This window comes from Syngnathoides biaculeatus, chromosome 2 (assembly GCF_019802595.1).
Source record: "Syngnathoides biaculeatus isolate LvHL_M chromosome 2, ASM1980259v1, whole genome shotgun sequence".
NCBI classification, from domain to species: domain Eukaryota; kingdom Metazoa; phylum Chordata; class Actinopteri; order Syngnathiformes; family Syngnathidae; genus Syngnathoides; species Syngnathoides biaculeatus.
The window spans coordinates 30904533-30927632 of NC_084641.1; the positions used below are offsets into that span (position 1 = coordinate 30904533).

Here is a 23100-nt window from a genome sequence, read left to right on the forward strand (position 1 = left end):
TTTCGGAATCCGGCGCCGTCGGGTTTCACGCTTGACCCTCCATTTCCAAAGGGAAGACATGGAGCCAGAAATAAGTACCGTGTACTCCTCACCTGACGCGTACACAGGCCGATGTTTTATTCAGAAAACCAAGCACTCGTAACGACTCGTTTCATCTCCTAAAATAACATTGAAATATGAGTTGAATCGCATCCGAATTGAAAAGAAATGCCATTAACAGCAACAAAACAAATTGTATTTGGGGTTAAAAGGAAAAATGCCACTTTGGATTGGACTTTGCTCAGCAACAACAAAGCATCCAGCATGGTCGCAACCCCAGTGAGGATAAGCAGAACAGAAAATCGATGGACGTAAACAATTCAAGGGCTGCAACTGACGATCGAATATTTCAAGCCAATTCACTGTCCTGCTTCTTCCCACGTGCCCGTCTCGGGCACCGGGTGGCACTTTATTTGTTTTACGACGTCTTATTGCCAGTCAAACAAAGCCGCGCGGCAGTACGGGAGTCGCCCGAGACCTGCCGCGCTGTCGGTTGTCACGGTAGACGAGAGAGTTCTCCAAAGAGATCCTTCTATGGAATATCAGATGAAAAGATTGAAGATGGATTTCAGCAATTAAACAGGCTGGATGGTGCCCGACCAAATGCACACGCTTATGTAGCGATCATATCGTTTCAGGTAGGAATTATTCTTCTCAATCTCAAATTATTAAGAAATATTTATGACGCCAAATTGACTCATTTAAGAACAATGCATGTTTAAAAAAAAAAAAAAAAGTAATAAATAAACTGAAGATGGATTTCAGCAATTAAACAGGCTGGATGGTGCCCGACCAAATGCACACGCTTATGTAGCGATCATATCGTTTCAGGTAGGAATTATTCTTCTCAATCTCAAATTATTAAGAAATATTTATGATGCCAAATTGACTCATTTAAGAACAATGCATGTTTAAAAAAAAAAAAAAAAAGTAATAAATAAACTGTCTGTCACAGGGTGGTTTACGGAGGAGACGACTCCCTGCCCGATTTTTATCCCCCCCAATCATGATTTGCTATTTGTATTGGAAAAAATCCGAGTGGGTTCATCACTATGTGGGATTTATTCCTGACTGAGAACAGATCAAGGGAAATTGGATATTTTAATTTGGCCCGTATCTGGCTTCTGCAACAAAGTATTTGTTTGCGTCCAGATTTTTCCAAGCTTTCAGAGTCTCGACGGGTTTTTCACCAGGTACTTGCGCACATCCAGTTGTCCGAGACTGGGAAGCCAATTAACAGACAATCGGCATTCAAAATGGATCATCTATGCCACGTGCCTCTCATTTTTCCACGTACCTTCGTTTATTATCACCTTCTAAATGTTTAACGGTATCGGGCAAAACTCTGGGTGTCGTGCTGTCAGACATATTATCATTTCGGCTCAACGGAATCGACTTTCAACGGTGCTTTGTTTGACCGGCAGTATGGCGGCGTAAATAAAAAATCAGGTGATTTTATGACGTAGGCGCATATAGTATGTATGCCTATGAATGAGAATGTGTTATAATATGTTTACATGTCTTATGCCAACATTTGTGTTCAAATATCGGTTTGCATTTAAAACTGCGATTATTGATGCTAACAGTTAGCATCCAAATGGCGTTTTGCATGCTTTATCATTAATTCAAGCAGACTTCCTACGAGTTTTATTCTTTTTCCAAGCTGCTTATCCCCATGGGTCGCGGGAGCGCATCCCGCCTAATTTTGGGCGAAAAGCGGACTGCGCCCCGCACTCAAAAATGCTGCTGAGTATGATGTGTGCTGAATTGAGTTGCGTGTCAGCTCACAGCACCTTCAGCTCAAGTTCGCGTTTGCAAGTAAGAGCAAAACCCTAACCCTAAAGAAATCACTTGAATCTCGTCAGTGGGGTTACTCCTATCTCGAGGTGCCACTGTAGCAAGATTTAGAATATTCTCAATGGTTTGTGCATTTTGTGAATCATTTGTGAGTCATTTGACCTTTTCATAGTAGTTTTTGTTTTCAATATTTTCTTTTTCTTCTACTGACCAATCTCGATTATTTGTTTGGAGTGTTTTTATACACTGTTAGTTGCCAATGGACACACATGTAGTATTACTGAATGTAACACTAATGCGCACCACAGTCTTAGTTCCTCGTCTTTGGCGTTGTGGCTAATGGCAGTTCACCCTAAGCTTGCTAACGCTTTCTTGTTTACGTCTGGATTCACGAAAAGTCTTTACGATGCAGTGGAAGTGCGTCGCGGAAAGGACTGCGCGTGTTTTTGTGTCCCCCCCCCCCCACCCGGCGTTGTATTATTTACTGTCAGCTCGGATGTACGGTACGGTAGAGGCAGACCGGCGGGGTGATACTCACTTCTCCGAAAGCCTTCTTTCAAGTCATCTGCTCTGTCATCCTTGGTCTCTTTTCGCCTCTGAATCCAAATTGCTTTTTGGAGGAGGAGGATGGAAGGAAGGAAGGATGGAAGGAAGGAAGGAAGGCAAGCGAATGGAGGAAGAAAGGAAGGAAGGTGAAAGAAGGAAAGCATGAAGGAGGCAAGGCAAGGGAAAAGGAAGGAAAGCAAGGGAACAGAGGAAGGAAGGAAGGAAGGAAGGTGAAAGAAGAAGGAAAGAATGAAGCAGACAAGGCAAGGGAAAAGGAAGGAAAGCAAGGGAACAGAGGAAGGAAGGAAGGAAACAGGAAGGAAGGAAGGCAAGGGAATGGAGGAAGGAAGGAAGGAAGGAGGCAAGGCGAGGGAACAGGAAGGAAGGGAGGAAGGAAGGAAGGTGAAAGAAGAAGGAAAGAATGAAGGAGGCAAGGCAAGGGAATAGGAAGGAAGGATGGAGGGAAGGAAGGAAGGTGAAAGAAGAAGGAAAGAATGAAGGAGACAAGGCAAGGGAACAGGAAGGAAGGAAGGAAGGAAGGAAGGAAGGCAAGGGAACAGGAAGGAAGGAAGGCAAGGGAATGGAGGAAGGAAGGAAGGAGGCAAGGGAGCAGAAGAAGGAGGGAAGGGAAGGAAGGAAGGCAAAGGAATGGAGGAAGGAAGGTAGGTGAAAGAAGAAGGAAAGAATGAAGGAGACAAGGCAAGGGAACAGGAAGGAAGGAAGGCGAAAGAAGAAGGAAGGAAGTCAAGAGAACAGAGGAAGGAAGGAAGTCAGTCCATTTGTCTGGCCTCAGGTCGTTATTGCCCCCCCCCCCCCCCCCTCGTCAAACATGACATTGGTGTTTTCCTGCCTTATTTTGTGCCGTGAGAGATGTTCCCCGTCCTAAAAATTCTCGTGGCGAGCGTCGCGACCGGACCCGCTCGTGACAGGCATATTGAAGACAGGGTCACATCCGTAACTGTGTTTTTTTTTTTTGTTTTTTTTTTTTTTTGCGAGTGCTCTGTTTCTTGGTGCAAAGAAATGAAATGGAATGAATAAGTTAGTGTCATCTCCGATTTCCCCTGGATAGACATTTCAAACACCGATTTTCTCTGGGGGGGGGGGGTGTTGTAACCTCCAGAGGGGGGAGAGAGAAAACATCATTTGAAAGACAGCGCAGTAAATCTTCCCGAAATGAACGTTCTTCTCGTGGCGGATGTTCCCTTTTTGAAAAGTGAACTTTGAGGCAAAAAGAGCAGAAACTCAAGGATGATCGCGGGAATGAAAGCCAACGGTGAGCCGGGGCGAGGCGGGCGACCAGTGATAGGGCGAGGCGGGCGACCAGTTGTCGGATCCGATTGTCGGTCAGCAGACACGAAGGCGAAAACGCCCTCCGTGTCAATCGGTTCCGCCGTGATCCGCTGAGAACAAAGAATGCAAATGAGATTCTATTCTCATCAACATAGACCGTAGAAGTGCAGAGTTGAATTCCCGCTTTGTTGCACAATCCACACGCTTTGTGGATTTTAGAGTAGATGAAAGAGCGAGGACCAGGATTGGCGCTTTCAGTCTCAGGACACCGCAGATCGGAAACGTCCTCGGCTGGGATCCTGAAATTGGAATATCGCCATCACCTCCCTCGCTCATCGCATTGCTTACCTTTGCCTCAAGCTAAGTCGTTTGATCAGAATCAGAATCGGTTTTATTGGCCGAATGTGTAAAAACACACGAGGAAATTTTCTTTGGCACTCGGTCGGTGCCGCCCTGGTACCACGTTCAGAACGAAGAACAACCAACTATGAACAAATAACAAGAAACACAAAATTAATGGGAAGGATTCCTCATGAGACTCGCAGATTTGAGATATGCAAAGTCATCTTCATTCAGAACTGGTAAGAGATAAGACATTGCGTAAGGCTTGTACAGAGCGCCTTTACCTGTTTGCGGTTCCTGTTCTTGACCAATGCAATGACAATTGTCCAAAGGGAGCAGTTTCAAGGGACCAATCGTGCGATAGTCTACAAAGTACAAATACCAGTATAGGGTTAGCTTTTATGGATCTCTAGACTAAGTGTGTTAAACAATGTCAAATGTGCAAAGGGAGCAGTTTAAATTGAAGAATCATGTGGTCTTCAAAATATGAAATACAAATATATAGATATTACTCATACTGATGGGACCAGCAGGATGTGAGGGTGTGTCCCGAAAAATTGTAGGTTCGCTGATCGAGAATTGAAGGACTCTTTGAATGTCCGCTAGTTTTGACTTGCAGTAATCGGGAGCGCTTTCCCGACGGAAAGAGCTGGAAGTGCTGGTGGAGGGTCCGAAAGGATCCTGCCCGCTACGGATCCGGTGGAAGTCTTCGAGGGTGGCTCGAGCGGTGCCGACAATCCCTTCAGTGGTTTTGATTGTCCGTTCAAGTCGGAGTTTGTTATTGTAGACAACTGCAGTTTTTTTTTTTTCCCCAGTACTTCATATGTTGGCAAGTAACACGCGTTAAAGAAGTCAAGGTGCTCGCTTTAGTCGCTTCACACCAGCCTCGCTTTTTTTTTTTCTACCGTGGATTCTTTGGCGAGCAAAGTTGAAGCCAGAGGTTTACGTCCACCGTGCAAAAACACACGTTTCATTATTTTGTCTCACTTTCTGCACTCAAATCGGACAAAATTTCTCCTGTCTCAGGTCAGTCAGGATCACCAAAATTATTTGATTTTTGTCAAATTCCAGAATCACGAGAGAGAATATTTCATAGCGAATTTTAGATTATTTGCTTGGAGGTCAAACGACGCGCATTTCCTTTGAACTTTATCATGATAGTTATGTTTTGTTTTGTTTTTACTTAACTGAGATAGCAACAAAAATCTCTGCAGATACTCTCCAAACTGGTGTGAACAGAATTCTCTTGAGCTTTCTCACCCTGAGCATTCAACAGCAGTCGTGCAGGACGTTGTAACGGCACCCGGAGAGAAAAGCTCAGCAAATGGGCAGGACGTCCAAACAGCCCTTTCTGGGCCAGAACTCTGACACGTGAGCTTGCCCGCGTGTATACCGAGCGCCTCCCCAGAATATTTCCCCAGCGACCGAGATCAGACCCGAGGCGTCGAGGTCAGCAGATAGTCCACAAAGTCCATTGACAGCAGCTGCTTTGACTTTGATACACCATCAGTGTGGAGTAGTGTGTGTGTGTGTGTGTGTGTGTCCCCCCCCCCCAGATTCTTCCAGCGTGTTTGCTCAACCCGAACGCACGCTAGTAGCCTCTCATTATGCCGCCCATGCAAACTTTGTCTCTTTGCAGCTGTTTAATGGCCGCGCGTCTGTTTTTGTTTGTTTCCTCACCATAAGACGATTCCACCTTTACGGTCGGTCGGGGGCTCGGTATTATCCCCGGCATCTGTTCAGAAGTAGCGGATGAGGGCGGGGGTGGGGGGGGGGTGACAGAGCGCCGGAGGTACGGTGGCTCCCGTCTTTATCTTGAATAAGAGACGTCAGCCTCTCCCTCGGTCTGCAAGTGAGAATGTGGATGGATTTTTAAGAAAGGGGTGATGTAGCGGGCTAAGTGCTAACAGGCTCTGCGGTCACCCCCCCCCCCCCCCACATCCCAGCTGAATCTAATCAGAGCTGTGTTAGTCTAATTTACTCACAAATGCAGGCATAAAAATAACGTTAGCGTGACCCTTTTTCCTTGTGCTCCTGGTAATTGTTATTGAAACAATTAAGACATTTGCTCAGCGCCTTTGCGCTTCCGGAACACACTTTGTCACCGCGATTATTGCCGTGCTTTGCTCAGCCTCCGTGGATGCAAAAGAGCAAAGCGACGAGCCAGTTTGCCGCTAGTCCCGTCCCGCAGCCGGAGGCGAGGCCGCCGGTTCGCGCCGCGGCCTTCTTCAGTCGGCGCCTGGAAACACCTTCACGTTGCTCTGCCCTGCAGCTTCCTTCCGGGCGATCGCCAAGCTGCCACGACTATGACAAAGTCCATTTTTGCATGAATGCAAATCAGCTAGAAGGAGGAAGACGAGCATCTTTTGTGTGGCAGACTCATTTTTGTCCCGGGCTGCATCGTCGTTTTGTCTTCCCTCGGATGATATTTATGATTGTGAATTCGTATAAATGAACCATTGCGTATTCATACTATTGTTACATTATATCATATTATAGACCCCTGACAACAGATTGGAAAACTATTTTTAAAATCAAAAAAACAAGTCGAGACATTTTTCAGTTTCTTTTAGAAAGCTTTATTTGTTCCAAAAAACAAGAGTTGGTCGTTTTCAAAAGCACAACAAAATTGTAACTTTGGTGATTTAGCAGGAAACGCCAAGTCAATGTCTTCGGGGGGCACATCGAGTTATGTGGCAGGCCCGATCCGGGCCCTAGGCCTTCAGATTGACAAGCATGTCTTTGGGGCAGAACTTTGGTCAAGAGAATCTTCCACAACTAGCAATTGATGTTGTAGGGAGGTGCACCTCTTGAAATGGCAGCAGGTCTGTCCTCGTGTCAAGTGCTCCTGACAGTCCAAGTACGTGATGAACGGCTAAGCTGAAAACTGAATTGCTGCCTGTCGCTGGTAATCATCGGCTTGTCAACCAGAATGTTTACGGCCGCTAATTGGGGGAGAAAATGCGGAATCTTCTCTCCTACCCGGAGATTGATAAAAGTACGCAAGGCAGGAAACGGGAAAGTGGCAGATTCTTTTTGTAGAGAATTTGACGTCCTCGGCAACCATCAGCCAACAGAATATCAGACAACTGTTGTGTAATTCTTATTCAAAGGTTAAAGAGGAGCGAGCCTTCGAGGAGTGTCAAGGGCCAATGGAAAGGATTTCGGGCAGGGTCGGGCCAAAAGACGTTAAAAACTGAACGAAGACACGGACGTCGATCTTCCTGTGAGCATTTTAATGTCCCGGGCTTCGATCAGAGCTTTGGGAACAAAGACGCTCTGGGAAAACGCATCTGACCTTAAGCGCCCTCAACTTGGCTCTTTCTCATCCCCTTTACTGCTCTCCATTTACCAGCTTGAGCTCCGCGGTTGTGCCCCCGTCTCCGTTTATGCCGCCGGCTCGGCTGTCGGAATGCCGATGAATCGGCTTCGCCCGCGTTACAAACGGCGGACGAAGCCGATTAAAGATGACATGTCCGAGCCTCACCCGCCTCCTCTCTACTCTGCGCTCTTTTTCGCAGGAGATCGCGGCTTACTTGATAACGTTTGAAAAGCATGAAGAATGGCTAACAACGTCTCCTAAAACAAGGTAAGACAACGCCGCCGCCGTCTGTGAAAACGCAACCGATTTGACGATCATCATTTTAGATTCAGCTCTCCCTGGCTGAGAAGACGCCAAAATCAAACAAATAGCAACGGCGTTATGTTTACATATGCTAACTTGGCATTGACCTGTCGAGGCAATAATGCATGAATTGAATTGATGGCTGCGTTGGCCAATGGTTTAATTGGATCCTTTCCAGCTGGAGGACGAACGCCATCGGTCCCAAATGTCGGTTTGCGTTGCATTTTTGTTCGCACTCGGCCTGGTCCGCCAACGGCGACGCGTTCACACGTCGCAAAGCGTGTCTGATTGTTTTTGTCGCCAGGTGACGGTTTTGCCTTGCAGCCGTAATCTCGCACGGATTCGCGCGTAAATGGGAGCCGGGGCTTTTTAACACAACCTCCGTTCCTCAGGATCTTCACTCACTTCCGTAGATTGCTGAGAAAAAGGCCGCCGCTGTAAAGGATGCAGCCGGGTCTTATCATACCAGCCATCCGAATGTATTTTCAAATGAAAAATCAAACGAGAGAGAGAATTCTTTTCTTTAGCGCTGAGTCTGCCATCTTAACGCTAACGCGAACACATGTTGGAAAACGAAACCGTTTGGCAAACGTTGGAGCCGCACGTTTAGCCATTCCGTACAATCGTACGCGGTGCCATGTTCTTTTTCCTCTGCGAGGAGCTGAGAAGAGTACATTCTGTACTTCCTCTTAGAGTACATCCGTTTGTTTTGTGCTGCCTGCGGGTGGCGCGATGACCATTCAGTTGACACGTGTGGCAAAACCGTTTCATTCTTTTAACGGATTCATGGGCAGGGTGGCAATTTTTTGCCTTTTTAAGATAAAAGTCTCCTAACGGGCCACAATCGCGTGAATAACACTTCTTTTTCATTTATGCTTAAGTTATATGATAACTTTACTCATTTATAAGCTCGTCCCAAAAATCTAACTGCTAACTTTGACCGATGAGTTATCCTCTCCTGATACCAAATGATGGCTTCAGATTAAAACGCTTCAATATTTTGATATACTGAAGAATATAATGCGTGAACATCACCAAAAATGGGACGCTGCCCACGAATGGGTTAAATTGGTTATTTGTTATGTCAATTGTTATTTTTAAATTACTGTCTTTTTTTTTTTTTTTTGTAAAATACGTTTCTCATTCAAAACAACATTTTTTTTTAGCTGGATTCATGGCATTTCTGTCCATTTCACCCGGGCAAAGTTGATTTATCATACCAGTTCTTTGAGTTATGAGCATGGTTTCGGACTGAATTACACTCGTGTCTCAAGGCATCACTGTACATTTCGAGAAACGCCAATAAATCATCAATTTGTCATCAATGATCTTCCTCCAGAATATGAAGCGTGCAATTGCAGTGAGTGACACACACACAGGTGGAATTTAAAAATAGCTTGAGGGGGGGAAAAAAAAAACGAAAAAATGTGAGGGATGGGCCAATATCGTAAATGTCACAGCTCCGGCGTTCGCCGACGCAAGACGAGCCAAAAACGGTGGCACTCGTGCGAGACTTTTGATCCGCAGACTTTGCGGCCAAACGTTTCCCGGAATCTTCACGGCCAGTCTTGTCACTGTTGGCTGTCACATACTGTACGCGTCGCTCCGGGAATTCAACCTCACGTCGTGTCTCGGTGCAGGTGCTGCAATATCAGAAAACAGAACACCGGGGGAGTGCCCCCCCCAACCCTTCCGTGCACACAATCACAAATTGGTGACTGCGGGGCAATGCGCGGATCTTAACAAGGGAGGTGCACGCAAAATTGTTTGTATTTTCCCGGATGTCAGTGAAAGGGCAGCGCGTCGTGATGGATGGCAGCTTGTCAGCAATGAAAGGGTGCCGCGTATATGTGTGAGTGATGGGGGCCGAGTGACGACTGGCGTCTCCCTCCGGCGCCACCGAAAGCTTTCTGCTTACGGTAAGAGGTGAAAGGTCAAACGCGGGACACCTGTGCTTAAGTGCTGCCTTAGCATTTGCCATCACACATCTGGCGGCTGGCCGCGCATGTGTGTGAATGAATATTGAACTGAAAGTGCGCGCTCTGGTGTCTGCTGGGTCGGGGGGGGGGGGGGGTTAAGTAGGCTAATTCTCCCCCTACAAGCAGCTGCGGACAGGGTGAGCGAGGCGCGATGGGGGGAAGCGATAAGCGGCGCCCAGCTGCACGGCGTCCGCCGACGCTGACATCTGCCGGCCGTAAAGAGGTGAGGGGATGGGGGGGAGGGGGGCGACGGCTGCGGTTCAAGGAGATGAAAGTAGCTGTTTGACCGGGGGGGGGGGGGGACCTGAAAAGAGAAACGTTAGCACGATGAGGTGAGCTGGAGCAATTGCAACGGGGGGGGGGGGGGGGAGGGCGTGCATGTCCACAAACAAAAGTCCCATTTTGGGGTTTTCCTTTTCGTTACCGTCTGATATCCTGAATTGGGCGATTGACGCGCCCGGCGCTACCAAGCCGCATTCCCTTTCGGATAGGAAGCGCAAACGTGCTTTTAAATCGATAGCGGCGTTCTCCCGCCGACCGCTCGAACTAATTCAGGCCGCACCTGTCAGAGCCGGGGAAATCTCTCCGCACCCGGCCGGGCCTTACGCTCGAATTTATGCCCGCAGCCTCGCTCGCTTCCATTCCCATTAAAGGGAGAGGCTGGCATGACGGCTTTCTCCAAGGCCATCGCCGGCCTGTGATTTAACATGGCCACCGCGTCGCGCCTTTACTCCGCGCTCGGGAATCCATTCAAAGCGACAATTAGGAGTTTCCGTCCGTACTCTCACTTTTTTTTTGTTGCCCGTCGTCGGCGTTTCGGACATGAGGGGGCCCCGCGGGAGGGGGGGAGGGTGTACACAAACCAGCCACGATGCGACAACGCAAATGGCGACGGCCCGGGATTTGAGCCCGTCTCTTGGACGCGCGTTCGAGAGAGCGCCGGCCGCCTTTGTCTGCCATAAATGAGACAAACGTCTCCTCCGGGGCTTTTTCCGAGGCGTTTCTCTGCTGTCAGATGTAAAAAGTATTGACCAGGGGGTGTCACGCGGCGGTCTGGCCGAAGAGCTAATGGACACCCGAGTATTGAGGAAAGCTCGCTTGTTATCATGAGCATCTACAACGCTCTTGAAAGCTATGAATATGTTTTGTCTTTCCCGAGGTTTGAGCCTTTGCACGCGCGACGACATATTCCCGATACTTTTGTTTTGTTTATCCAGACTTCTGGGCCGTGAGCGGATCTTTTGCACCTTGTGAGTTTCAACCATAATCCAAGATACCGTGTAATGCTGTCGTTCTTCATTTTTTTTAATTTTTTTTGTTATTGGTGGGACTATTGCGCACCCCCGTTTGTTGTACGATCTGCAGCACGAACACGCGCCGGGTTGAGCTTCTGCCGATGTTGTCGGCAGCGTAACGACACAGTTACACCAGAACCGGGCCTCTGGTGTCGTGGCCCCCCCAAGAGAGGCCCACCCTGTATGTGTTGCAAACCTGGAAACGGGAAAAATGGCCCCCTTTTCAAACGTATTCATAAATTGTGAATGGCTGCATTCAAAAGTGATGACAAATTCCTTAACCCTCTCCAAATTCTGGGCTGCCTGTTCTCTTATTTGCCATTTTAAATGTTTTTTTATTTTGTATTTTATTGGATTGTTTGATGTATTTGTTTGGTGACCTTGAGTGACTTGATAAGTCCCGATAAATCAAAAGTATTATTGTTGCTATTATATCTGGGCTGCCAAATTGCCACTTCCATGTGGATGAAAAAGTAGAAGCAATTCTCATCAAATATTTCTGGATCCACTTAAATTTTTTTTTTTTTTTTTTTTTTTTGGGGGGGGGGGGAGGGGGGTTAAGGACATCTCTATTTGATTTGATGGCACAGATGTGACCGTCTGTCAGCTGGTGCATGCAAAATATTTTTGCTTTTTTTCACCGAACGTGAAGACGAGATTCATCCACCTTTTGCCCCAATCCCAGCTCGGGATGGGCTCCCTAAACCAAACAAGTGTTCCGGACGGGATCACAGATTTGCAACTGAACCGCACAGTACGTGTATTTTTTGAAAAGCGTTTAGGATCTCTATTTTCAAACACTAATATACACGGAATTGTACATTTTTATAGCCATTCTTTATGTGCCGGCGGTGGCTGGTTTTCAAGCGTGAACCACACACGTACGCGTGTACGTCCCCGACGCACGCCGACAATGTATATTGAAAGCGCTAAACAATAGGGAGCAATCCTTGGAGGGCCCTGCGATGACACTGAACCCCACTGCCCCCCCCACCATATCCAGCCCAATAGCCCTTTTCTCTCTCTACAAGCACAACAACTGCAGCTGCTGCAGCAGTCCGAAATGAAACGGGGAGTCCCTTTAGACAGCTTCCAAAGACAATGCTTTTATTAAAACCTACAGCAGCAGCGGCGGCACCCTTGAGGCGCGGCCTCACCGACAACACGGTAAAACAAAGCCGAGAGGCGGCCCCAAATCTGCTAATGACTGTTTGTTTGCTAGCTATTGTGTACGGAGGCTGCGGATGTGCCTGCGTTTCGGCGAGCTCGACGGAGGGAGCGTGACTGCGCATTTCAAAAACGCATTCCGAGCAGCAATTCACCGGCGTGCCGTCCAAACGGCATTAGGGTCCGTAATTAAACGGTTAACGCTCGTCAATGTGTTTGGAATGAAACATATTCGCAGTGCATTTCTGAAAGAGTGGCTTTTGGCAGACTTTCCGGAGAAAGGGGGAGGAGGGACACTCCGAAACAAAGGCACCAAAGATAAGATCGCTTTCAAATGAAGACGGCAGTAATGAATCGAGTCGGAGTCAAAAGCCGGAACGTCAATGAAATGTGAAGTGGGCCGAGGTGAACTCCTCTAATCTCTCTCATCTCTTTACTTTGCATGTCCGCCGCTGTTTTTCATCCCGACTCGATCGAGAGTTGCCGCTCGCTGCCACCGGGTCTGGCTCCCGCTAGGCTGCCGGGACTGACGGACGGCACTTTTTCCCCACTTGCCATTCATACTTTACGGAAGGCTCCTGACACGCGGCTTACGCCGATTCAAAATAAAGTCCGTTGATCTTCAAATGAAGAAAATGTCATCAATGTTCACGTCGTTGCGGTTAACAATGCAGCTTGTGAACAACCTTGAGAAGAGCCACAAGTTCCCGCTCGTCCGACGTGTCCTTAATGGACTAAGCGCGGAATGCGAGCGTTCGGGTTGTGGTGGGGGGGGTGGGTGAACAGCTCTCAACTATTACTTTCTTAAGATGGCTTCACACTGCACACCTTGAATTGCAATTCCGTTTATAAGGCCTTAAAATCTCGGGTTTTCTTGATCTGACAAAAAACTCTCCCGATAACTAACGATTCAACAATTCTCAACATTGCGGTTGATCCTGTCGTGGCTCTTCCACCCCATCGGTCACTTTGACAAGAACTGTTTCATGGTCCATGCACCTAGCGTACATGGTTTCATTGTCTGAGCTACGTTGTTTTTTTTGTTGTTCTTCTAACATTAACATTGATAAATCGTTATCAATCTGCACATTTTGACATTCTTCAGCTTGTGCACGGGATCTGCCTCCGTACGCCGTCGTCTCATGTGATTCATATGAGATCACTTTTCCCCACAAGGCTTCTAGTGTGACCTTTTGACTACCACGTCGAAAAAAAAAATGTGATTTTAGTCACTTCACCCATCCAGTGTAAGTCAAAACTCATCTGCGCCGTGACTCAAAGATGAGTCGTGTACTTAAAGCCTTCAATGTCACCTAACACCGTCGCCTTTCGTTATCTTTCCAATTTTATTGACTAGCTTTTTTTTGTTTGTTTGTACAATTGTAAGCGCCTTTGGGTTACACAGAATGCTCATCTGTATACGAGGTGTGTTCGAGAAGTCCAGACCCGACTTCAAGTATTTCAAATCCCAACTGCACCTTTCCCCTTCCGAATGCCCTTCCCCGGGCATCTCCACGACGCCGTCATGCGCTCCTGGAAGGATTCTTCCGGCGTTCTCCGCAGCGGCGTCTTGTACGCCGTCCGTGTTTCAAGAACAAGTCCTCTTGATGACACCCTTGAGCTCGGGAAAGAGGACAATAGATGCACCGAGCCCAAGTTGGGGCAAAAAATGGGACCTTGTTCTCTATTTTTCTTGCTTGCAGAGTCTCTTGGCCGGTTGAGCTTCTGGCCCACACGTAAGGGGAAAATCGTTGTTTGGGTTTGACGTATACCTTTTGTGACACCGGTCCTTGAATTTGTCTGATACTTTTTAATTCATCTCAGTTTTTATCCATCTCATTATGTTATTATATTGAGTTGAAGTGCGGCCCAGCCGGTTGACAAGTGGACTTATTTGGCCATTCAGGTACAGTCAAGCGGGATTTGTTGGAGAGAGAAAACCTGCTTGAAAATGCAGCAAAGAAGACCAAAAAAACCTCCCTGGGGGTTATTCACTTGTCACAAATCCCGCTGGGAGACACTCAATGGCACATTGCATCACAATCCTTTCCCTCCTGGATAGAAATCAAATCACGTCACAGGATGTTCACCTTGTTTGATGGGAATTTTGAAATGACCTCCAAGATTAAAAGAGACAAAACAAAAAGTCCGTGCAAAGTGGTGCAGCCATCTCGGTGAAAGAAAGCTCCACACCTGGCGTTCTGGCGTTCTGGCGTTCTGGCGTTCTGGCGTTAAGGCTTCATATTGTTCCGCGGCGATTGTTCCATCCGCTGCGATCCTGGAACTCGCTGTCCTGCGCTTCCGGGTGAGCGTCCCAAACACGGGCAGCCTCGAGTTGGGTGAAAGCCCGCCGAGGGACACACGGACAAAAGCCACCAGGCGGACCACGAACAAGACTTTGAGCTCAGAGTGACGAAAGGCAAGCTGAAAAATGATCATCGAGAGAAGGCTGAGTATGATGGAGCGAGAGCAGTTTAGAAAATGGAAACATGTCGATAAGAGAAGGGAATTGATGAGATGGCGATAGGAGGAATCCTGATGGATGGGGCCAGAAAGAGCGGGTGGGGTGGGGGGTGGGGGCAGAGGATTTATACAAACAGACCAAAGAAAAGATGAGGCGCGAGAAGATGGAGCTGACGGGCTGCGAGGGAGAGAGGAAAAGAAAACGGATTGCCTAAACAGTAGATAGAGATGGAGGGGGGAGGGGGAGAAATAGATTCAGCTGACGGAATCGAGAAACCTTCTGTGGTTTTGGGGCAATCGGAGGGAGAACGCAAACAGTCAATAGATTATTACCGGCGCCGGCCCGGCTGCCGAGGCCTGGGACTTAATCGGGCCTCCGCTCAAGTAATGCCCGGCCCGAGCCCGGCCAAGCGGTCGGAGCCCGAGGCCGGTGGAAATGGACACGGGACCAGATAGATGTTCATGATTACAGAGGCCACTTTGCCCACCGGAGACCATTCAGCGGAAAATACAACACAGTCTTGCTGTATCGCCTTTTTTGGGGCCAAACATTGGCAACAGGTGGCCATTTTTGTTCAATCACAATTTGGAAGTTGAAGCAAACGTTTACCCCGTTATCCAGGCAAACCTGTCTTTTTTTTTTTTTTTTTTTTTTGTGCGATATACGTGAAACTCATTGCTATAGTAAGGGAAAAGAAAAAAAGAACACTTATTTCATTTATTGCTGTTTTTCATGTCCAATTCTCTCATGTGGTTAGGGTTACACATACATATACACCAGTTGTATTTTCTTAGTTGCACTCCTAAAAAAAACAACACGCCGTAGCCACGTTGAATCTAAAGTTTTGCGGGGGGGGTTCACATTCTAAACTCTGCGCCGAAGCCAAAGAACGTTGTCGTACCGTCACAAGACTGCGCAAAGATGTGTTTATCTCAGTGGCGTGGAGGATTGTAGATCGCAGACGTCGGAGGCAAACGGTGTGACGCTCTCCGAGTCGACAGGCGGTGAAAGCCAGAGCAGCCGGCCGCGGGCCACGGGAGAGCGAGGATAAATAAATAGAGGAGGAAGCTGATGTCAAGCAGGTGTTCAAGGAGAAAGTGTCAGCCAAGCGGGCCGAGATGGGGAAAAGTGCTGCCTCTGCAGCCCCGATAATAAAGACTTCATTCAATTAGCGCTTCTGCGCCGGCGAGCGAGCCGGCCGCCGTTGTTGAGCGGGATCCGGACCCGGACCCGGACCCGGACCCGACTGAGCGCGTCGTGAGCCGCCGGACTTCCGCTGCGCCGCCTCACCCGTGTACGCGCTTTGGAGCTAACACGCGAGACTGTTTCCAGGCTGACGGAGCGGGACGGACACGTAAACCTTGCCCGTGCATCTCTCCGATGCAAGGACACGCACTGGACCAGCGCTGCGGAGTAACACGGTACATTTACTTACCTACACTCTGTTTACTCCCTGGAAGTCATCGGAGAGATGGCTTGTACTTGTCAGACTACTTTTTATGCAATATCCTTTTTTTGCTTTAACTGGACTATTTTTGTTCGGACGAAACGCTACCTTTACCATGTCGGGCTGAGCTGCGTGTGGTTGACGACATCTGACGCGAGATTTCACCAATCCATTTGATCGACTAGTGACCTCTGACCAATCAAACAGACTCAGGCAGTCGCACGATTGCACGCAAAATATCTGTGGTGTAATCGCTTCCTCGTGAGCCTTATTGTGCTCTTTCATGAAAAGTTACACCACGTGGGAGAAGATACCTCAAAGTGCCTGCAAACAAACTGAACAAACAAACACATTTGAATGAATCATAAAAAAATGACGACGGATGTAAAATCGAGCTCTAAAATCATGACATTAGAGCCCGCTCAAGCGAGCTAGCTTGTTTGCTAGTGGGCCTATCCAATGGAATAAACAGTTGACCTTTCCTGAAGGTCTCTGTAGCCTCTTTGGAGTATTGGACTGACCTGATGCTAGTGTGTCGCTTGCAGAGGTCTTGCGTAGAAGAGCGGCGCCAGAAGTTCCATGCCCCATTGGGCTACTTTTTCACCTTGCCAAAAATATACGGACAATTGAACTTTTGAATACGAGTATCTGAAGAAAAAGTCATTTTAAAATGCCATTATCTTACCGAGATTCCATTTATTATTGTTTGACTTTCAGTCTTATCCTCGAGCAACATTTGAATCTGCCCAATCCCGTTTTGAAATTCCTCACGAGCTACTCAGTACTTAGTCTTACCCGAGTGATTATTTGTGCGACTATTGTTTATTGGACTCGAGTCATATAGCTCTGAAGTGGCGGTACTCCTACTTGAGCACAGTTTGCGGCTACGCTACGTAACACGGCGGTGTACTTTCCATCTTTGCCTCCTGTACCCACTCCAAGCGTCCCTTTCGTGCGGTCGTAGCTCTGCGTTGGCTCGTACGCTCCACATTGTCACATCAGATTCCTATTTTGGGCTCGCCAAACCCCGTCAACCCAGTTGGGTGCCGTTCCGTCGACATATGGTGCGCGGCGTCCGCCTTCCTTAAAGAGCCTCTCTGAGGTATTTCAATCACGGCGCACTGAAATCTGACCGGCCGCGGCGTGCTTCGGGTGTGGCCCTGGCACCGGTCCCGTCCCGATGAAGTTTCCTCGGTGTGGTGGTTGACACTCCAGAGATGACGGAAACAAAGACGCGGGACGCGCACTTGTAGTGACACCGTTTCCTCTTACGTAAAGAGAGAGGGAAGATAGAACGTGGACGGCTGCCCGAGCGGCGGCTGAATCAGCAGCAAACTGGAAATGCGCTGGCCGGTCCACCTTCTGTCCCAGTTCTCCTCTTGACAGAACAGGAAGGACGGCAGGAGGGCACTCTGTGACGTTTGCGCCATCCCATGCGTAGCAGCGGCGAACGACACTTTGCACTTAATCAATTGATGTGGCAGCCTGGCCCTGCAACCAAGCGCAGGCGACTTTGTAAAGCGAACGGCGGCCGGGCGGAAAGCGTCGCTACTTCTTGACCCTTGACCCGCACCCGCCGAGCGACTGCGCTGCACATCCGAACGCTAATATTGGCATTTTATTTTCGTGTTACTGAGATGTTGTGGAATTTGTGTGGTCATTACGTGGTCCTTTACAGGCTACACTGTCTCAACAATTCCACCTCCCAATCATTTACAGTGAATTTTAAAATTGAGCAAAATCCTTTTCGGGCAACAATTGCGTTGACGGTATCCATTTTTTTTTTTTTTTTTTTTTTGAGACGCTCGAATTCTCAGCAGATGGAATCATTTTAACTTTGGATATGAACATCATACAAACATACAAAAAGACTAATTTGTTGATCCTACTGAGATGACACGGCATCCTTATTATATTGCTTATCTAGAGCAAGTGGGTTTTTTTTTTGGGGGGGGGGGGGGAGGGGGGGGGAGAAATAGACGTTTTTTCGTACTTGGGCAGCTCGAACACGACCTCGACGTTGCAAAAAGAGCCGCGACGAACCCAATTGACGTGAGACGTCTTCATGGGTGCAGATTTGTGTCGCAGGGCCACCCTGGCACTCCATTCTCGCCGTACTTTACCCCGGGCGAGACCTTAACTGCTTAAACGCTTTCATTAGAGGGTGGTAGAGAATAAAGTTGGCGAAAAGTGGAAGGAGTGCAATGTATTAATTTTGTATCACTGAATTAATCAATTCAAATAAAAGGCAATTGATAAATAATTCAAGCCTTTCCTTTTTGTGTGCGTGCGTTACTGAGGCGTGCGCAGACGGAAAGGTTAGACTCATTTCATATCGGACAATTAATATTCATAACTTCCTTACGTCCTTAAAACGAAGTAAGAAAATAGCAATAAACTTAATGTCATTTTTTTAATTAAGAGTGCTCGAGAGTGATAATTCTCTGTGATTGTACAAATCCTCCCAATTAAAAGCATCTGATTTCATTTCTGGTGCGTAAACCCCCCCCCCCCCCCCCCCGCGCTCCCTAAACTCCTTGCAATTGACGAGCGGTCCCTATTTTCAGCCTTTTATGACGGAATTCTGGGAATGATGAATAAATAGAATGATGAGTTTTATTATCCGCAGCAGAAGCGCATTTCATTAGCGAGGCTGCAGGAAAAGCTCGTCCTCCACCTGCGAGCGGCCCTCCCGCGCCAACGCGTCTTGTATAGCTCAGATTTGTCGATTTGGAGTTGTTGTAACCGACTGGAAGCATATCAGCGTCGCGTACGCTAACACAACGGCGATATGATTGCATTGGAATGGACATGAAGGGTCGCAATAATTTACAGGTGATGCGCCGGTTGAATGACGACCTCTGTCCAATTTAGCCCGAGCGCAATACTGGAGCCGCTGGCGCTGTTGCGAAGGGAGAAGCAATTTCTCCGCTACTTTTTCTTGCTCACGCCGTGGTTGCCTTCAAGTACAAGTTTGATTCACTCCGTGAGCGTTTGTATCTAAGATCGTCTTGCCCCGTTGAAATGAATGAAATTTCCGTGAATCCGTTCCAGCCCCCCAAATTGAACATTTTGTTCATGTGTTTATTAGTAAGGATAAGCAACACTATTGTGAAACGAGAGTACCGTATTTTCCCGCACCATAAGGCGCACCCAAGAGCCTTTGATTTTCACCACCGCCGCCGACTCCATTTTCCCCTGTAGAAGAAGTAGCGTGCGCTGCATGCTGGGACGTATGACTGCGCGAAGCGTGCCATTTCGTCTCCATTTGTACTTTTTGTGGAAAGACCCCAAAATGACTCCGATACTACGACTACAACTTTACCGAGGGGAAAATAATAAAAACAGCTGTTTATTCATTTTGGGAGTGAACAGAGTTGTCAGAACGCTGGTTTGTCATCTATTATTAAAGTTTGACTGCCCTATCTTCTTTTGTTGACATTCCCTTTAGCGCAGCTCCATCTAATGGATACGTACCATAACCCCAGCCTCTACTGTAGCGTCTATTCTACGCGCCTTATAATGTGGTGCGCCTTATATATGGAACTTTTTTTTTTTTTTTTAAATAGTCCGTTCGTTGAACGTGCGCCTTATAATCCGGTGCGCCTTATAGTGTGGAAAATACGGTCATAACATTGTGATACATTTTGAAGAATTCTTTTCTACCTCATGATTTAATCCTCCAAATTTCATTAGCATCACCCAGAAAATCGGAGGCGCAAACTTTGAATTTCCCACCGCCCTCCTTGCCCCATTGGAGCCACGTCTGATGCAAAACTCGCTCTCTACTCTCCTAAATAGGCCAAATGACTGCCCATATCTTGAAAACATTGAGCTGCTCGTATCTTAAGGCGACGCTAAGGACTAGGCCACTGTGCTAACCCAACAAATGATTGTTCTTAAGGAAAATGCAGAGTTTCCCCATGTCCGCCGACAGCCTTCATCTTACCAGACTGTAGAAAGAGAAGGAGACAAAGGAGTGACAAGCAAAGGAAATGTCAGATAACTGAGTGACATTTTGTGTTTTGCTTCCTCCTGGCAAACGGAAAGTGGCTTGAAATGAATCAACGCAAGTTTTATATATATATATATATATATATATAATTTTTTTTTCCTCGAGGAGAAATAAATGTAGGGTTACTGCAGCCACAATTAGGGCATTGGAGGATTACCGCTGACGGTGAAGTCGGTTGCGGGATGTTTGCGTGCCCACGTGCATCATGAACGGCGAACTCTGGCATTTTCTAACCCCGAGAGGCAAAAGGAAGCAGTTTGTCTTATCTTGCCACCGTCCAGCTTCCCTTGTCAACACGTTCCACATTCTGAGAGTGTCACGGTCCGCCTTTGAGGCAAGACGCGGAGGGCCCAAATGCAGGGAAGCAGGGAGGCGAGGCGGGAGTGGAGGAGTCGAAACAACGTGCTATTTCATTGTTGAAACAGGCGAACATGGCGAACTGATCAAAGTAACACTTAACTAATCCAGAAGCTAAAAAACAAAACACGAGCGGTGGCACGGAGACCGACCGACGGGAACGTACGACGACGTCGACAGTGGGAACGGATCCGAGCGGAACTGAAAGAAGCCAGGGAGCGAAATACGCACAGACGAGGAAGACCTGGACGAGCCGCGAGTGGCCCGAGGGACAGGTAGACCAGATCAAGTGAGGACCGAAGACACGGAGGACCTGTAACAAAAGCAAGCTCACCAAAACACATCATGACGCAGAGCTTGTTTACGCTCCCTTCTCTTCTCTTCTCTTCTCTTCTTAATGCCTTTACAATCGCCAAATCCCCAGCAACCATTCTCGTCTTTGCATCTATTTCCATTGCATTTAATTTCTTCCTGACAATCGCAGTGCTCACAAGGGGAGACTCAACATTAGGGTTATTAGGAGTTTAAAGCACTTAAAAGCTTTTGGCCATTCTAACATTAAGAGATGCGAGGGTCCAGGGGAGCACGCCCCACTTTTAGAGACAAGTCAATCCCAAACGTGCGCGCTTGGATGTTCCTAAGTGTCGGTTGTGTGTTCTGTGTCCACATATTTATTTATTTATAGTACAGTATACGCTCAAGAGACAGAAGGGTGGGGGCTGCCGTACAGACCCTTAGCGTCCTGTCTGGAGATGTGGCAGAATATATTGGCACAGAATGATGATACATCATTGAAAAATGTATCATTGCACGTGAGGCTTTGGGTCCCCGAGGTCACACGTGGAACCCGAGAGCTTTCCCAGAAGAAGAGCGAAGAGCTGCGACTTGCCCTGAGAATTGCGGCTCTGGCTCATCCGTCTCTCTTCCGTATTTATTCCCGCCCTCCGTAAACCCCTGTTAAGAAATTACGCGGAACAGCGGTAAAGCAATTTTGTTTGCTGTGTTTTCACATTTTGATCCAATCACAGCACGCTCTGAGGAGTCCAAAGGCACACGACATCTTAATTGGAGTGTAATTAAGGATGGCTTATTTAATGAATGGAATGCAATACAGATCAGTCATGGGTGCGAGGCTCTGACAGAGAGCGGAGGGAGATCGCGGAATGTCGGAATGTTGCGCTATGATTAAGACTTGCCCTTCCGGGCAAACCCAAATCCGCAAAGACGCCGTCGGGTACGTGTCACAGCTGATTAACGGCGGGGCTGCGAAACATTGAATTCCACACAACGGCCAACGTGCCCCCGACCCGCCTGGCCGACATCTGTCCTATGGCTGCCGCGGACCGGAGGCGTGGAACGTTCGGATGGTCCGGGATAATGGGCGGGGGAGACTGGCGCGGGAGTCCGGGCCCGCCCGACGGAGAACTTGTCAGGTGCGCGGCCGGATGGGTGCCTCATCCAAAGCCGTGTCGAGCTGCCGTGGACTTCGAGTCGTCGGACGCTCGTGGCATTGACGGCTGACGGGGGGAGCGGACGCTTCCTGGCCTGACACGGTCGCTCGCTGACGTCTGTCTTTGTTTGTCGCCGCAGAAATGCCACCTCGAATATTTGGATTTGGGTTCCCTACTTCGAGCCTGGGACAAAAAATAACAGACGAACAACAAGACGTGCACAATTTGAACAAAAATATTTGTATTTGGAAGTAGAAGTAAAACATTTAGGCCCGTGTGCTACATCAGTGTAGTTCTATGACCGTATGATAGTGGGAAGTTGGAAATAATGTACGCATCCTTGTTCCTGTACCACGGAGTATCTTGGATTTTGATCAAAGAAAAATCAAATCAACTCCGACGAAGAAAACAAAGGCAACCCTAAAAACACGGAGACAATCCCGCCCCGCCGCCCACGTGGCGTTGACGTGTTCTCTCCGTATTTGCGTGGCTTTTGTTTTTTTCCTCCAGGCACTCCAGTTTCCTCCCACCTCCCAAAAACACGCGTGATCGATTAATCGATGACTGTAAATTTCCCGTCGGTGCGAATGGTCGGTTGTTTCTATGCGCCTTGGGATTGGCTGGCGACCAGTTGAGGGTGTACCGCTCCTCCTGCCCAAAGGTAGCCGGGGTGGGCTCCAGTTCTCCTGCAACCCTCGTGAGCTCAAGCGGCTCACAAAATGTAGTCCCGTATTATGACAATAATAACGACAACAATGGCTGAGTGGTTAGCACATCTACCTCACAGTACCGACAACCTGGGTGCAAATCCCGCCTCGACAGGACCAGGGTGGATTTTCTCCGAGTACTTTGGTTTCCTCGCACACCCCCGAAACATACGTGGTCCTCCTTCAAGGAAAGAAATTGCCCGAACGTGAGCGTGAAAGATTGTTTCCGTATGGCCTGCGATTGGCTGGCGACCAGTTCGGGGTGTACCCCGCCTCTCGGCCAAATATGGGCTCCGGCACGCCAGAGACCCTAATGAGGATAAGCAATACAGAAAACGAATGAATGCATAATAAAAGTAACTCTGAGCGCATTTCCATATTTTTTGTTTTAATCACTATGCGGTGGAGACGTGCATGTGGGTGTGAGTGTGTACTCTTTTGTATTTCTTGCTATTATAATGGTCAGGTTTTTTTTTTTTTTTTGCTGTGTAAAGCACTTTTTGTTGCATTTGTATGTTTTCTTTTCATTTTTTTTTTATTTTTTTTTATGTGGATTTGTATCTTTGAAAAGCGCCAGAA

General features: G+C 47.8%; 1 protein-coding gene across 1 annotated transcript in view; it reads left to right on the plus strand.

The window, feature by feature from the left end:
• Window positions 1-23100, plus strand: part of camta1a (calmodulin binding transcription activator 1a) — a 193907-nt gene that overhangs the window by 14814 nt on the left and 155993 nt on the right. Inside the window, exon 2 of the mRNA XM_061847447.1 lies at window positions 7536-7603. The gene's annotated coding sequence lies outside the window, so the exon portion shown is untranslated. The remainder of the gene's footprint in view (window positions 1-7535; window positions 7604-23100) is intronic.